Source organism: Falco biarmicus, chromosome 9 (assembly GCF_023638135.1).
Source record: "Falco biarmicus isolate bFalBia1 chromosome 9, bFalBia1.pri, whole genome shotgun sequence".
NCBI classification, from domain to species: domain Eukaryota; kingdom Metazoa; phylum Chordata; class Aves; order Falconiformes; family Falconidae; genus Falco; species Falco biarmicus.
Window position 1 is genome coordinate 30,732,710 of NC_079296.1, and position 17,025 is coordinate 30,749,734.

The window sequence follows — 17,025 nt, forward strand, 5'->3', positions numbered from 1 at the left end:
TTTTGAGGGACTTACCCAGCTGTCAGCTAAGTGTTATTCCTTAGCGAAGGCAGGCTTGGTGGTTACGTGCAGCAGGCTCGAGTGAGTAAATTCAACAGTCTGGAACTATATGTGGCTGTAGATACATTAATGGATTGGTGCAGCAAAGGATTGTGAAATCACAGAGGAAAAGTGTTTACAGGGGAGCAAAGGACAGAGTCCAGGGAGTCATTACAGCAGCAAAATGAGATTTAATTACTTTGGCAAAGCACACATCTATCTTAGGTGGTTTCTTAGTTTTTGCTCCCTCTACTTCACTAAGACATATAAAGAATTAAGTAGATTTATGGTGCAGTCATGGCAGGAGAAGTAGAAAAATATTTCATTTTCAGGACTGTGTCAGACTCCTCATTTTTAGTTGTCTCCATTTTATTTTCGTTTTCCACTGTGATTATCTTCATTCTTGCCTGCTCATCTCTGCAAGTTTGTACAGTATTCTAAGAGAAACATCTGCTTAACATTCATTATAATTCTGCTCATTTATTCAGGGTTCTGATGGAAGAAGGCTCAAAACTGGGGGTGGGGGGTGGGGGTGGGAGGAAGTCTTTTCAGTTTTAGTTTATGGAAGAAATACCCTCAACTGGGAACATCTCACTTTCCTAAGAGGAGATCACTTTGGAGTACACCATTCTCAGCAGGTAGCCAAGTATGCATCACTGGAATAAACTACCTTCCTCAGTTATTTGTACTTGCTGGAATCTTGTTATCAACATTTCAACAAAGGAGTGCCCAACATCACATGTAAATAACATTAAATGCTTTACATTTCTTGTATTATCTCTTTAGAAGTATTTTTAATTGATAGAAGTACATGCAATTACATATTTTTGTATGTTATGTTTATTGCAGTAGTTTTCCTTGGCAGGAAAACAACTGTTGTTTGCACAGAAAGACATAGCTATTGGAAGTGATTTATCCACATGAGCATTTACCTGGGTATTCACATGGCCCCTGGCTATGTGAATGTGCTTTTATACAATAGGATTTAGTAATCTGCAAACAGATTTAACAAGTGCCAGCCAAGAGCTCCCCAAGCAAACCTCCACACATGACAAGTCAAATATACAATTCAAAATAGAAACTCAGTATAAAATTAATGAGTTTTATGGGGGAGAGGGAGGGGTGGGGGGAAGATGCCTCTGTTTATTTATATAAATTCCTGAAGAGTAAAGGAATAGATGAAACCTGCTTGATAAATGGGCATACGATTTCTATCCTAGAATAATTCAGTGACTCAAACTGACCTGAGACACCATGTACCCAGGTTCACCACCTTACCATGTCCTATTTTGACAAGAGCTTTGAACCTGTTTCAGTTTGGCCAGGAAAAATGTCCTAATCAGTAGCTATTTGCTGCTCTGCTTTTGTATTCTGGTAGTGACAAGAATTTAAGGAAGATCAAGTTTCCATGGAAAGGTGAGTCTGTTTTAGTGAACCAGTATTTTGATAGGAAAAGCTAATGCGTCAAAAAAATCCTTACCAGTTCTACTCCCAGTGACACTAAAGGTCTCTGGAGCTAAGGTGTGCAGAGCGAGGCTCTGCTATCAAGCATCCTGCAGCAGCCTCCTCCTGAAGGCGAGAAGGTGGCCAAGTGGCTTTGGGGTCCAGCTTAGAGACAGTAGCAGGAGCAAGCCCAAAGAGAACTTCTCAGGAAGATCTAAACAGAGTCATCGAATGGTTTGGGTTGGAAGGGACCTTAAAGATCATCTAGTTCCAACCCCCTGCCATGGGCAGAGACACCTCCCACTAGACCAGGGTGCTCAAAGCCCCGTCCAGCCCGGCCTTGAGCACTGCTGGGGATGGGGCACCCACAGCTGCTCTGGGCAACCTGTGCAGCGCCTCACAGTAAAGAGTTTCTTCCTAATATTAACCTAAATTCTCTTTCAGTCTAAAACCATTCCCCTTGTCCTATTGCTCCATGCCCTTGTAAGAAGTCCCTCTCCAGCTTTTCTGCAGACCCCTTTGGGTACTCGAAGGCTGCAATAAGGACTTCCTAGAGCCTCCTCTTCTCCAGGCTGAACAGCCCCAACTCTCTCAGCCTGTCTTCATAGAAGTGCTCCAGCCCCCTGATCATCTTCATGGCCCTCCTCTGGACCCACTCCAAGAGGTCCACATCCTTCTTTCTGTTGGGGGCCCCAGAGCTGAACACAGTACTCCAGGTGGAGGGTCGCACGAGAGCAGAACAGAGGGACAGTCACTTCCCTCAACCTGCTGGTCACACTTCTTTTGGTACAGGCCAGGATATGGTTGGCTTTCTGGGCTGCAAGCGCACACTGCTGGGCCATGTTGAGCTTCTCATCAACGAGCACCCCCAAGTCCTTCTCCTCAGGGCTGCTCTCAATCCATTCTCTGCCCAGCCTGTATTTGTGCTTGGGATTGCCCCAACCCACATGCAGGACCTTTTACTTGGCCTTGTTCAGCTTCATGAAGTTCACAAGGGCTCACACCTGCCAAGGTCCCCGTGGATGGCATCCCTTCCCTTCAGCATGTCAGGCACACCACAGAGCTTGGTGGTGTTGGCAAACTTGGTGCAGCTGTGCTCAGCCCCAGGGTCTGTGTTGCCAACAAAGATGTTGAACAGCACCAGTCCGAATGCTGACCCCTGAGGAATGCCACTTGTCACTGGCTTCCACTTGGACATTGAGCTGTCAACCACCAGCCAATTCCTTATCCACCGAGTGGATAGGGAACATAAAACCAAGATAGGTAGTAAGAATCCATTCTTGTGAATATTTAAGATCTGAGGTACTGCCGGAGAGAAAGAATACCTAGCTCCTTATTTGTAGCTAATAGATCCAGGTTACTTGAGATTCTGTGATTTGAATTTAACTTTGAGAGAAACAGGAGTGGAAAGAAGATAACATTAAAACTGAATTGTAGCAGAGCAAGGATCAAAAAGGGATGAACAACTGAGTGGCTGCTATATGAAATTTACTGTATGCAGAGGGGAAAATGGAAAGCAATTGAAGTGAAATTGACACATGTGCAGCAGCAGAATCTAAAGCACGAGCAAGAGAGGCACAAGGAGAATAAGCTTATGTTGGTGAACTTGGAGTTATTTGAAACGGGAAAACAGAGTCTTCAGGGAAGGCTTAGCCTCAGGATTTTAAAGTGAGAGCAGAAAAAAAATGAGAAATTCTTTGGTATAGGAGAGAAATTGCAGCACCTTCTTTTTTATAAATAAACAACAAAAGTAAGGAGTAGGAAAAGCCAAGCAGTAACACACATTTACATTAATGATATAGCTGTTTTAAAGAAAACTAGATCATCAAAACAGCATAAAAGCAGCCTGCAGATCATTTTCTGTGAAGACGTTAAGAGCTGACATGACCTCTCGCTCTTTGCTTTGGACTAAAGGTGGTTCCCAAACTCCTGCCTGCCTTGAATTGGGCATTTTGATAGCTCCATGTCATTACCATAAAAATTTCTTTTCACTTGACCTGAAAACAAACAGGACTGGCTCTTACTGCAACGGGAGATACTGGGATTGGTCTTGCAGTGCCTCGAAGGCTGGCAGCAAGAAGTTTTATCCTGTCTTACTCAGGGGCCAACAACTTGGGACAAGTGTATGAAAGTTTTAATCATCACTCTGATGAGTGTCACAGTTTTAATACCACATCTTATTCACATAACAGCAGCAATGGAGCTTTATTACAAGATCACCAGCAAGCACTACTGGAGTCGAAGGGGGGTGGTCCACTATCCATACAGTAGTGCACAGTTGAGCCCTGATGTTGGCTGCGCTGCTGTATATTCAGCAACAACTAAACTCCACCAAATTGAAGGAGTTGGGCTGTCACATCAGTACAGCCTGCTGCAAAAGCATAAACTGAATCTAAAGCAATGAGATTCATCCAGCTGGATATTGACTATCAAGCTGAGAAAATGTAACCTTGAATCACGGGACATATGCAAACTTCAGCTAACCGTTACCATGTTGTCAGTCAGCCACAGAAAGACTGCAGGCATCCAGACCAAAGTGATGCCACATGAAGGGCTGCACCATGATGCTGTGAGCTCTCAGAACACTAAGTAGCTGTACATCACTTGTATTTTTCATCTTAACTCTGAACATCTCTTTTCCTATGTTCATTATATGGCAAGCGTAAATGCACAGATTTGGTTCATCATGGGATGTCTCTGATAAAAGACAAATAATTTCTAAGTGTTTTCTCCTAGAGTAAGTTATCAGAATGTTTTCCATGTTGCAAATCTTTTTATTGCCTGAGTTCTGAAGCCTGTCTCTTGAAAATGAGAAAAATTCCCAGGAAGATTTGTCTCAAGACAGGTATCAGCCCAAACAGTTGCTTACAGTTTCCGTAAAACTGATTTTAAAAGGTACCTTAAAACTGCCATTTCCCCACTAATCCTCTGTGAGCCAGTCTACACAAGCTCAACACTTTCTTACCTTATCTCTACCATCCACAGAAAAGTACCTCTATGCTATTCCCATTTCTCCTACCTATCACACCTAGCCTATACAAGGTTGTCAAAACGCCTGTAATATCATGAGATTAAAGAACAGAAGGAACAAGATGAGTTATTCTAACTAAAGAAATAGGGACAGGCCAAATATGTGATGAAGACTAAGGTAAATATTTTCATAGCCAGTTGTTCACTGTTTTAAGTGACTCATCCTTAAGAGGATGAATCACTAGGTCTTACAAACAGGTTGAGGGGAACCTAATTAACTATTTTGCATCATGAGTAGCAAGGTGACTTCTCTGATAGCTACTGTGCCCCCTCTCTTCCCCCCTATCCTGCTCCCATTTTAGACACCTTCTCACAATAGTCTTCACAGGCAAGTTTTCTCCCCTCCACTCTTTCCTCTTTTACCACACGCAAACCTCATTTTTTAAGCACAGTGAGTGATTTTCAGGAAACACCACCACTTGGCAAACCACATTGCTCATCCCAAGGTAGTGCTTGGATGTGTGCATTGTACAGCTGACACACTTGACCCAGATTCTCTCCATGTCCATCCAAGAAGATCAAGACACACCTGAGAAATCTTACTTAACGTCCAATAACAACTCAAAGCTAGATCAACTGTTATATTTTTTTTAAATTAAATTTCTAGGAGGACTGAAGCAGACTGCTTAATGCCCTAGTAACTAAAGCATGTTGATCTGTGGAAGTCTCTTCAGCACTGTTCTGTCTAGGTTCCTACATCCAGCTTATCAGCTGAGTGCCTTCCAGCCTGGAACTAGAAAACACAGCTAAGGTCTGTCACATGCTGTTTGTTCCCATCTCTCCCTTGAGGCACAGGCAGAGGAGTACCTTGTTGTGGTAGGGCTTTTTTTTTTTTTTTTCCCCCCTTCTAAGAACATAGACACTGCTATATGTTTGTGTTATAGGTTGGAGGATGTGTGCCTTGTTCTTGGGATTTGTTTTGCTAAAAGCTGTGGTGATCTCTAGCTGGAAGAGGAACATGCTTCACCGTCTTGGAGACTGTCCCAGGAAAGATTCATCTCCTTTGCAAACTTGCATGTGAAAGTTCAGTTGCTGACCATGGGAGACCTGGAGGCTTAGCTGACGGCACACCAGGCTGCCAGTATAAAGGAGTGGGCAATAGGTTACCTGAAGGAGTCTGAGACAGAAATCTCTGTTCAGTGCTACTATTGCTAGAGGTGCTACAGGCACAGCTGCTCTGTGGCAAGACACGGCAGCCACCTCTGAGCCAGCTCTGCTGGTGCCTCCAGTGCTGTGGGACAGCGTAGGTGCACAGAGCCAGGTGAGCTTCACAGCAGAAGCAACATCCATACAGGGCAGAACCCAGATCAGCTGGTGTGCTGCCTGCAGCCCTCTTAATAGCTCTGCTGCTTTTGGTGTCCAGGGGAAAGGTCATGCTGCACAGAGCTGCCCCATGTGAAGTCCAGAGCATAGCCAGCGATAGCTGAGAGTGTGTGTGTGTGTGTGGGGGGGGGGTTAGTTTTGCACTCTGTTGCATGAAGCAGACATACCCTTTGAGAACAAAATATGGGCAGCCGCATCTGTTCCCATCACAAAGCATGAGCCCCATTCAATTGCTGAAATGATCAGAGGAGAGATTACTAGGAACTAAGCATGTTAAAAAGTTAGGGTCTGCAGAAGCTTATGGAAGCATTACCACGTGGTGTGTGTGCAGCAAGAGGATCACTCCCACCCTCAGAGAGCTGGTGTTGGAAAGGTCTCGCTACACAGTGCGCCAAGATATTTTGTTCACAACGAGGGGCCTGTTTAATAGGGTTGCTGCTGTACTAGATGACAAGGTTGAATAACTTCTCATCCCCAGAGGTTGCTAACCAAGCCCTGTTACAGTGTAGTGCTACTCTGGGAAAATCCGAGCAGTTTTCTCCAGCAGGTTATTAACAGAAGTTCCTCTCCCTCTTTCGTTGCTGTTTGGGATGCAGGGCCCTACCGCCCATGCTCTTCTCTCCCAAAAACCTCCACAAAGACCAGCAGGGGCACAACTTCAATTCTTCTGCCCCAGGAAATAACACCAGCAGACCTCACACATACCCCAACACTGAGAAACAAGCATTTTCAGCACAACAGCTAAAATCCCCTTTCCTCCTCAGCTTTCAGCATCTTTTCCTTGCATTGAACTTTTCACTTGCCAGAGTGTTTCCAAGTTAAACTGAGCTGGTTCCCCCCCGCCCAAAGCCATCCACGGTATCTTTCCATTTCACGCAGCAGCGCCACAGGGCACCAGCTCAACTCTGCTCTTCTAAGATACCCTTTAAGGCATCTTCCTGCAGATGATTGAATCCAAACTCCGGATGTTTGCAGGCACAGCCTACAGTGGGAGATAATGAAACTCCCAAGCAATACTGTATGGGTTTGAGTATGGACCTGCAGGATTTCCTGGCCTAAAGCCAAAGGCGTGCAGGCCCTGTCAAAGATTAAAGCAGTGGTTTGTGCACTCAGCGGTCAAAGCTGAGGATGCATTCAGAGACCATTTAAGTAGTAAAAATTCAGCTTCTGGCAAAGAAACAAAACCAGAAATACTACTACCATGTTGCCGCAACACAGGTACCTACACAAGATTCAGACCACTAAGAATCAGTGCCATAACCCCTCAGCTACACTTTTTCAGCCATGAGATCACCAACATGCTCTCTACAAGCCTCCAGGATGTACAGCCAGTTGCATCAGTACATGCTCTGTCCAGCAGAGCGTCTAGGAAAACTAAGTAAGTTAAAGCAAAACAGATTTCCTTCCCTCTCTTCCTCTTGTCCTGGCCATCATGTTTCTTGTGGAGCCACAAAAGCTTTCCCTGACCTCTCTTCAACCCCAAGTCCTGAAAGCAGGTGAATGCTTTGATGAAGTCCCACCAGAACCCCAGAACTGCAGCTGAGCTTCCTACCAAAGATGCTAAACACAATGCAAGTTTCTGTGTAGGCCAGTGGTTTGCCTTCAGAAGTCAGATCCCAAAGGGCTGCAGGCAGGCAGAAAGATTGCTCATTTCAGAGAGTCACGTTGGCCTGTCAAACCAGCTTTGTCAGAGCAGAGTACCTCAGCTGGCATGAACTTCTACCAGCCTGCACACAAAATGAACCTCCAGAGCAGCATTTGTTGCCACCCTCTGCAGGGGAAGCACCCCTGCAGAGATTTACCCCACCCCTCGTTGTTCACAAGGATCCCTGAACAGTTACGTTATTATTTCTGCAGCTTGTCACATTCAGCTTTTCCCCACCATCCCTCCCTTTGCACTCTCACCATCGCAGAAGCACCAGACTTGCTTGCCTATCTCATAAGTGCTTCCAGTTCAATTCTCTGCTGATTTTGCTCCGAGTACTAAAGTGCCTTGTAAATGACTTTTTGCCTGCTTATTTTAGGTAAGCAGATCACCAGATCATTCTCATTGGAAACTCCTACAGATATGCTGTGTTTGGAAAAGATGATAGAGAAGTAGCTGAATGAAGATGGGATGAGGGGGTGTCTATTTCCTGATGCCATTTATGTGACAAAGAGTTCAATATCCCACCCTGCTACAGAGCTTTCCATTACAAGACCTCAAAGTGGTGATTTTGACTTAGAAACAACCGTGAGAAGTGAGAACACAGTTAAGGTCACAGAGAACTCATCTTCCCATTTCTGCCACAGCATCACCCTGAAATCATTGGCAAGACTCTGAACTACTTCTTGTTTGCTTGCTCAGCTCCTCTTTACATGTGCCTTTGCAGAAAGATGGCAGAGAGGGGAAGCGTTAGTAGCAGAGGATGCTTTCATTTCACGGTGCAAGTTTATCATGAACCTTCCAGCAGTAAAGGCAGATCCTCCTCCTCACACTTATTTCAGAAGCCAATACCTGATCAACCCAAGGCTGTATTTAATGCGTGTTTTTCCTTTAACAAAACAACTCTGAAGCCATCTACCACTTGTTACCAGTGCTGCCAAGCTGAGTCACTTTTATTACCATCTTAAAGGGTAGGTGGAAGATCATGTGGATCTTTACTGCTTCAATAAAAGGAATTTTATTACAAGCTGCTGTTGCCTTTTTGTTCTCTGTTCAGCATATGTGGCAATGCCATCTGACATTCATGATTAATTTATTCATTTCTGGAAAAAGAGGTATTTTATTTTGTAGCCTTGACACAGACACATTGCATTTCCATGAGGAAAACTGATACGTGGAATAAAACAAAACAGCTTCCAGCACTGGTCTTCTAGAGTCATCTATTTTAATTGGAACTCGCTTCCACAGAGCTGCCTTCAGAGGCACTAGCAAGAGGAAAGCTCCATCCTGGAACTGCACTCTTCCTTCACAGTGTTTGCTGGGCAGGCACTGAAACGTGGGCCCACAACTTCCGTATCTCAGACCTGCCAGGAGGGCTGGCATAAGAGTAGAGCAGCTGTAGCTGGTGAGGCAGAGTGAAGGAAAAGAAGTTGTACTTTCTTTGCAGAGGAGCAAGAGTGAGGAGAAGGCACTCATGCCTCTCGTCACAAGACCCCTGCTCCCAACATGAAGCTTGTTGCTTACACCAGTCTAGCCCTGGTTGCCCTCCCACCCTGGTTCAGACTCTCAACCTCTTTTTGCTTTGCAACAGATCAGCCTGGAATAAGCAACCCTACGAACAAGGGCACCCTCAGATGGTCACACTGTGTTAGACACTACACATCTCTATATGACCAAGTCATATACAGACAAAAGAACGGAAGATGACGGAACAGGCAGGAGAGAAACATTCCCGTAGAGGGAGATGGCACTGAGCTCCTAATGGTTCCTGCCCAGTTCTCTTCAGAGAGAAATGCATCCCTCAGTACAATGCTTGCATCAGTGCATGCTTTATTTCAGCTCATCTTTCACTTTTTTTTTTTTTAAGTAAAGTTCGCAGGTAAATACATGCTTACAGGACAATAACCTGATCCCAGACTAAGGCAGCCTGTGTTAGGGCTGGATCCAGCCACACCACGCCTGCCAAAGTGCCCTCAGAGCCATGCTCCTCACCTGCCAGCATCAAGAGGGTGAGGATGCCTGGGGCAGACAGGGAGTCTAGACTCTCCTGCCCTAGGGTATGTGCAACCCTGCCAAGGCCATGCTGAGACTGTTTAATCCTATTAAAGCATAAGCTTGGAGCACATAATACTCATTAAAAGAAAATAGCTTGCTTTGTTCCAGAGATTTAAACCCCACAGCAGCAGACCCTGTGGGATAGCCCACCATTATTAATCTCCACAGGCAGGACTTGCCATCCCTAGTTTCACTGCCTGAAAAAAATCCCACAGCCCTGCTCGTAGCTCCCATATGAAGACACAGGTCTAGGATCCCTGCTCAGCACAACTGCCAGAGGGAGAACACATGCATTGCCAAAGGGGATTTGCAAATATAAGGGCCCAGTTAGTCTTTCAGCTGCTGCTTGACAGGCAGACCTCTGCAGAGCCAACAGCCAGTTGTCACTGACGCCACACTGCCCTTCTCACTATTAAAGCACCAAACAGACAAGAATGGATGTGTCATCTTCCCTCCCCCTCCCCGCTGGATGGTCCTAAATCTCTTGCTGTTGCCGCTAACTTTGCATGCACACATGAAAGTTACAGGATACAACCTTCAGGCTGAGGAGGAAGAAAAAAATAAAATTGGCTGGTTGAGTAAGCAAGTAAACCTGGCCAGGAACCATAGCCATTTATCAAGAGGTGAGGGAAATATCTAGGAGGATGGGCTGTGCAAACTCATCCAGATTTCTTTGTGTGGAGGGTGCAGGAATTGCATAGCACATGGAAGTCTTTTGCAGCATCCAGCTCAAGCATGGGATTCAAGATTTCCAGTGGTTTTAGCTGTCCCCAGCATTACAGATTAAATCAAATATCTGAAACACGAAAAAATTCTCCCCTGCCAAAACTGCTTATTTTTAAGATACTTGTGCTGCAGTGCAGCACACAGCGTTGATTAGCTATCACCTTACTAAGGAAGTGATGAAATCAGCATTGTTACTTTTATTCATTCCACCTATAATGAGTTGAAGCTATTCCTCCCACTCTCATGCCATTCAGAAAGACACAGCCGTGTGTATCCAGGTAACCACTGCTGGCACCGCAGAGCTTGCTGCAGATGTGTGCCAAGGGACACATCTCCCCCGAGCTCATGAAAGGGCCAAGAATGAAGGGCCAACCCTCCTAAACTGGCAATGCACCTGAACCTGCAGAAGCCAACCTGCTTGTCTGCCCGTCTTCCCCAGAGGAGCCCGGGGAGGGTGTCCCGATACAGGACTGTTTTGTGTCTACATGGAGTTATGCAAAAAAAACCAGAAAGAGCAGCAGGACAACAGCAGCAAGGGGAAAGAGAGGTGTATGCATGTAACCAAGAATTAAACGTTTTTCATTCCTTCATGCACATTTCCCGTCTTGTTTCTCTGCATCTCCAAGCACAGAGCGTCGCCTCCCTGTCTTCTGATAGCAAAAAGCCTGCCTCCCTGCAATAACCACAAACCTGTTATTTAAAGAGACTGCCAGCTGATCCTGCTTCCCTCCTCCCCTCAATCAACCCAGCTGTCATTCTCCCCTCCCCCTTGATGCTTGCCTTAGTAACTCCCCTTTAGATCTTCTGTAAGAGTATTAGTTTACTGTGCTGCTGAAGAATCACCACAGGTAAAAACCATGCCATCTGCATCCACTAACAATTTACATAAAGCAGAAGTCCCTCATTCTCTATACCCAGAATTTGTTTTAAAGAAAAGTGGTGTCCAAAACAAAATATGAATATAAACTTTTTTTGCCACGAAAAGGTAACATTACACAATGCTTCCTCCACGTTGCCAATTGTGGGGTTTTTTTAGAGCCTGTGTAATCAGTCATTTCTTAAGAAGGTGCTTTACATGCTCTCTAAGGCAGTATTTGTGCTATCCCACATATCCTTGCTGTTGCTATGGAAATCATCCTTCCGTAAGCCGATGTGCAAATGCAGGTCTCATTGCAAAGTAAGGCTAAAGGTGGGCATGAGTCAAACTATTTGCTGTGCATTATTCCTCTGCAGCCTCACTGCTGCTGGGGGACCGGGGGAAGGAACAATTAGTGTCTGTAATGAGAGCACCTGTAACAAGGAGCTCTGCAGAGAGTTAGCAGGGTATTAGCAACAGTAGATAGTCACAGCAAGACTCTGGCCGAGAGCCACAGCCAAGCAAGGTTTAGTCATCCTGTTCACCTGCTCCGGGTGACAGATTCAGGAGGCACAAAGCATCAGTTACTGCATTTTTAAACATTTTGAGGGGAAAAGTCAGTCACAACACACCATCATGGATACCAGGCAGATAGTATCCTGCCCTGTCTCTAGGCCTGTAGCTGCTCGGAAAGGTCGGTGATGAAGTTAGGCTTTTGACAAGGACCTGCTACAGAGCTGCCTGGAGAGCCATCCAACTCTGGTGAAGCAGCAAGACCAAAAGGGAAAGACGCCTACAAAGACAAAGCTCCTTTGCATCTACAGTGTTTGGCAACTCTTCTAAACATGGTTTTCACACTCCTCGAGACCTACAAACAAATAGCAAGATAGATACTGAGCACTCCCAGCCAAAACACAGCTCAATGTCAGCAGGCACTTCTCACCAACCACCTCTGCCTCTCACCATGCGGCAGAAACAGAGGAACCTGCTGCCTCCTGTGCTCAGCAATCCCTCACCATCAGCAGAGACAAAGCCCTTAGAGCAGAGGCCACACAGGGCTACTGCAGAGCTCCTGGCCATGCCCCACTGCAGCCAGACACGAGCACCTCTCTGCATGTGGGAGTCTGTGTGAACATTCCAGCTTCCAGAACAGCCAACAACATTTCCCACATTTTCTTTCCCCCTGCCCTGGAATACTTAGTAGTACCTTTCATAGATGTATTGCAGTAATTAGTACATCTCATGGTATCTCCCATGCTTTGATGGTTTCCAAGTTCACTATCCCACATCCCTTCTGCAGCCTGTGGGGGGAACTGGCATCACAAAAGGAACAAGGGGTATAAGGAACTCAGATTTATAACAGATTTTTAAGAGAAGAGTGCGATTTTTTTCACAAATATCAGAGCGGTTATCTGAGGGGTCAGGGTTTTGGGATTTTTTTTCTTCAAATGAGGAACTAGAAGGCTGTAGCCAAGAAAGACAGATTGCTCAAGAAAAGCCATCTAGGATTTTTTTCCTCCAACCCACTTAAAGAACTGTTCCTCTAGAAGATCAGCTAGTGGTCCATCACACAAACTGAATGTTTCTATTCACATCTCATCCCATTTCTTGCTGCTCTACAAGAAACACAGGTATCATACCCATCCTCTCTTCTCAGTTATCTTCTGTCCTAGACATTAAGGAACTCTTCAAAGCATAGCAAGTAGCTTAGAGTTGCAAAGTCAGAGAACTTAATGAAGTTTTTACCTGACTTTTTTTTTTTTTTCTTTTGTCAGTCACCCAGGGGAAAGGCAACAAGTTCAAGAACAGATTCCAAACACCCAAACAAAATCTGAAAATCTACACAACATCTCAGATCACACAGGCAATAATTTCAAAGCACAGCTCTTTTGAGGCACCATTATATATAACAATTAAACGCAAACATAGTAATTAGACTACAACATATTACTGCAAACAAAGCAAGCAGATCTCTCTCACCCATAACCCAAAGTAAAGGGAGGACTTACTTCAGAGCTAAAAAAGGAAACTGCTGTAACCCAAAACTGCTCCACTCTAGCTTGTTTTTCCACGTGGGGCTGGTCGTATCTCCTCTCCTCCCTTATTACCTAACTGCCAGCAGGTTGGCCAGTCCGTGACCCTTAGTAGAAACACCTGCCAGTGCAGCACAGCTTGTTAGCAGAGTGCAGGGATGACTGGGATTTAAAACAGAAGAATACAGTTAATGATTCTTTATGAAGTTTGTTGCAATTCTAACCATCCATGAGCTTTAATGGGCATTTTTATGTTAGCTTTCTGGTTAAAACCAGCTGCATTCAGACTTGATCAATACCATCCTAGTGGTCTAATAAACAGTTACACCATTTTATGAGAATACAATAATATGCAAATAGCACTGTTTCTGATTGCTTTAAAAAGATATGATATGAATGTGAATAAATTACCTTAAATCATGCTGTCACAGAGAAGTATCTTGTGAGTTATAAGTACCTAACTCATCTAAATTAACACCACACAATTCTGCAGCCCAGTCTTTTGTGTCGTGGCATGAACACACATAGAACACCTCAAAAGCTTCCAAACATGGGGGTGGGAGCTGGAGAATACAAATGACATAAGAAAGTAAAGGGTTTTATTTCAGGAACAGCTTAGTATGATATAATACAGTATCAGAGATTAGAGGTTATGGATTAGAGATTTACTGTCATGTTAGAAAGGTTGTAAAAGAAATGGTGAAGGAATAGTAGAGGAATAGCAAAGAGCAATGTATACATTTGCATTTATTATAATTAATCACTATTCCTTTTATTTTTAGTATAATGCTATTCACGATGAAACATATTGTGAGTGTAAATTTAAGGAATGTAACTGTGAATGGATTTGGTACGATCTGTTCATGTCATTCCTAAGTGCAGACACAATGCCACTGTCAGAGGGACTGGGAAGGATCCTTCTTATGTGCATGAAAGCCAAAACCTCAGATCCTCTATACATTTAAACTCTGAACAAGTACCTGAATTTGCTAATCCATTAGGTTTAGTTCTTTCTTCCCAGCTGCATCATTTCATATACACTGCTTGTTTCTTGGCATCCATTTCAGAGGGTCAGTTTGAACTAAAAGAGTCCTTAAAAATAGTTTATACTCTTCTGTAAGAGGTGTAAGTGAATTTAGAAACCCAGATCAATCAAGTGATAGATTGGCTTCAATGGTCTTCTAAGACTGTTTCTTCAACAGCAGAAACCCAAACTAAAACCCAAGTGAAACTCAGAGACAGGATTCTTGCAAATGTTAAGAAACCTTACCCTTTGCAAGGATTGCTTCATTATGAAATGAAGGATTAAATCAGTACATAAATAAAGGATGCGCATCAGAGAGAAGGGAAGAGGTGTTACTGACTTGAAGTTATGCTAACTTCCAGTTTTCCATTGGGACAGACACTATTTTCCTGCTTTGCATCATAAGAAGTTCTTTCAGTTATGGTAAAATTACGCAAAAAGGACTTTTACCTCTCATCTCTCAATAACAATTGCACCTTAATTTATGTGTGTCATATATGATGACAAAAGGGGGCAAAAAATACACACGCCAGTGCCAAATTCTAGAATTAAATTGCAGGAAAGAATGAGGGCCTGTCAGTATTTGAGAAGCAGAACCCTGTACATCAGCCCCTGTATGAGGTACACCCTAAGACATCCAAAGCTCTCAGCTCCGGTTAACTCCCACAGGAGTCCAGTGGCTCAGCACCAGGCAAGTGATCTCTGTGCATTTTAGGATGAGGCCATTTCCCTACTTGATAACAAAGGTTGCAGTGCCTCTTTATACTGATTCTGTACACATACACTCTAATAAGTCTCATCATCAACACATCTGGTGCTGTCTTGGCTGAACATGATGCAGCTTGGCTTCACTTGACCAGCAACACACCCTGAGATACAGATATAGGAAGTATATTTTCATCCAACTAGACTTCCAGTGAAACCAAATGCTATTCAGCTTTCCCCACCACTCCCCTTTGTTGCTGGATTTATTTTGTGAGAGCATTTGTCCTGTAAGCAAGAAAGAAATCATGTGGTTGTTCTTGTCATTTTAAAAATAATCCCAGAACCTTTTAAACCTTGGACATGTCCTGTCCTTTCACAGGAGCAGAACTGGGCTCCGATGTATTTTTCTGTTACAAAGCAGAGAAAGCAAGTGATGTAGGAGAAAGCAATCATCTGTACGAGCCTTTGGCCTGGAGTTCACACCTCCGTCCATCACATTAGATTTAGAGCTGGAGAAAGGCAGTTGTATATGATTATCAGATGCACCAGTTCTGCTGATCTGGGGTGGCAATATGCAACCTATCGCTTCAAGAGGAAACTTCCCAGTTATTTGGCTGTTGAACATCAGGAAATCCCAGCCAACTTGTTGCTGTGCACACAACAGAGTTGTGTCCCAAATATTTTCACTAAGTCTAGCATATCCAGGATGTGTCTGAACATGATACATGATCAGGTCAACTGTACCACTCACTTGTGCTTGGACTGAAGTGACCTGAAGGTGCTGGGGCCCACATGGTGCTGGTGTGGTGTGTGTCCCTAGCAGGTCTGATGCATGGGGTACATTGCACTTTCTGGTCACTGGCCTGCACTGCATCCCTACACAGTGTAGTAGCTTCTCTGTGAGCTTTATGGGTCATCAGGCTGTTCGTGGCATCACATTGTATCTTAACAAAACTATTTCTAACAAAAAGCAGATTTTTGTAAAATTGCAAAATCTGGGGGTTGGAAAACTGATTGATTCATGGAAATATTATTTCAGATTAGTTCTACATTGTAAATTGGTAGAAAGGTATGTTCTTCCCAGAAGACTGATCCAGGATTACTTGAAGAAAGGCATTTCAGAGCAATCCAGCAGAAACTTCGCTTTGGTCAGCAGCAGCTCAGCTCCCTTCATTCATCAGTGGAATAAATCCTCCTTGTGTTTTCTCCTGATGATACCAAATATCAGCACAAAAGGCACGCTACCTTAGAGAGCACAGACCTGCAGGGACCTGAACAGGACCTGCATGTCCCTTGTCCTGCTGCAACCTGGAATCAAACCTGATAGAAATGCAAGTCATAGACAGGCCACTACAGTTGCACTTCCCCTCTTGCAGCGAGGCACAGCAGCAGCTGTCTGGTTCTGCTGTGTCTATAATGTTAGAAAACAGTAACTTGATAGAAAGAATGGCTCCAGATGATGTTGGGATGACAGCTCAGTATCCCAGCCGCAGTGAGGAACACACAGTTGTCCCCATGTGGCATGAAAGGTGACACTGTCCACAGCACACAATTTTAGCCATTAGACATTTGTTATGAATACCTAGCAGCTGCAGCTGGGAATAGTTTCTAGTGTGAAGGGCTTGCATTCCCTGTACAGACAGAGTAGAAGGGAGAGTCAGCAGCTGCTGAGGTTATTAGTCCTTGGCCAAAACTCTCCAAGCTTCTGACCCCACATGTTTCCCCTGGACTTGGTGGCTCCATGAACATGCAGCTGCGGAAGCTGCAGCGGCGGCGCTGCGTTTGCTGTGCCAGGGAAGGGTGTCCGCAGCTCCGTGTCCAGCTCCTCAGCGCAGCTGAGTTTGCCCACTTCTGCCTGATGCTGCTAACAGCCACTTGACTCCTCTTTCTCACTTGGGACTATTACGATTAATAAATACCTCATGTCATCTTTTAGAAGATACTGTTAGCAGCTGTTCCCTTTCACCCCTCACGCTCAAGCCATCTTAATGAGGTCGGAAGTATGCTGAGCTCGAAGAGTCCGCCGCACTCGCTCAGCCCAGCAGTAACCTCACAGTTAACTGCCCTGGCAAGCTGGGAGGGGGTGAGTGTGGAGGATTGTCTATGCTTAGAACAAGCAGCACTCGGTGAATTTTTCAGAGAAGCT

At 44.6% G+C, this 17,025-nt stretch overlaps 1 protein-coding gene across 2 annotated transcripts in view; it reads right to left on the minus strand.

Annotated features, from left to right (window-relative positions):
- Positions 1–110, minus strand: part of PCGF5 (polycomb group ring finger 5) — a 100,491-nt gene extending 100,381 nt beyond the window's left edge. Inside the window, exon 1 of one of the 2 annotated variants that reach the window (XM_056351320.1) lies at positions 16–110. The gene's annotated coding sequence lies outside the window, so the exon portion shown is untranslated. The remainder of the gene's footprint in view (positions 1–15) is intronic. The other variant, XM_056351319.1, reaches the window with a different exon arrangement.
- Positions 111–17,025: the final 16,915 nt, after the last annotated feature.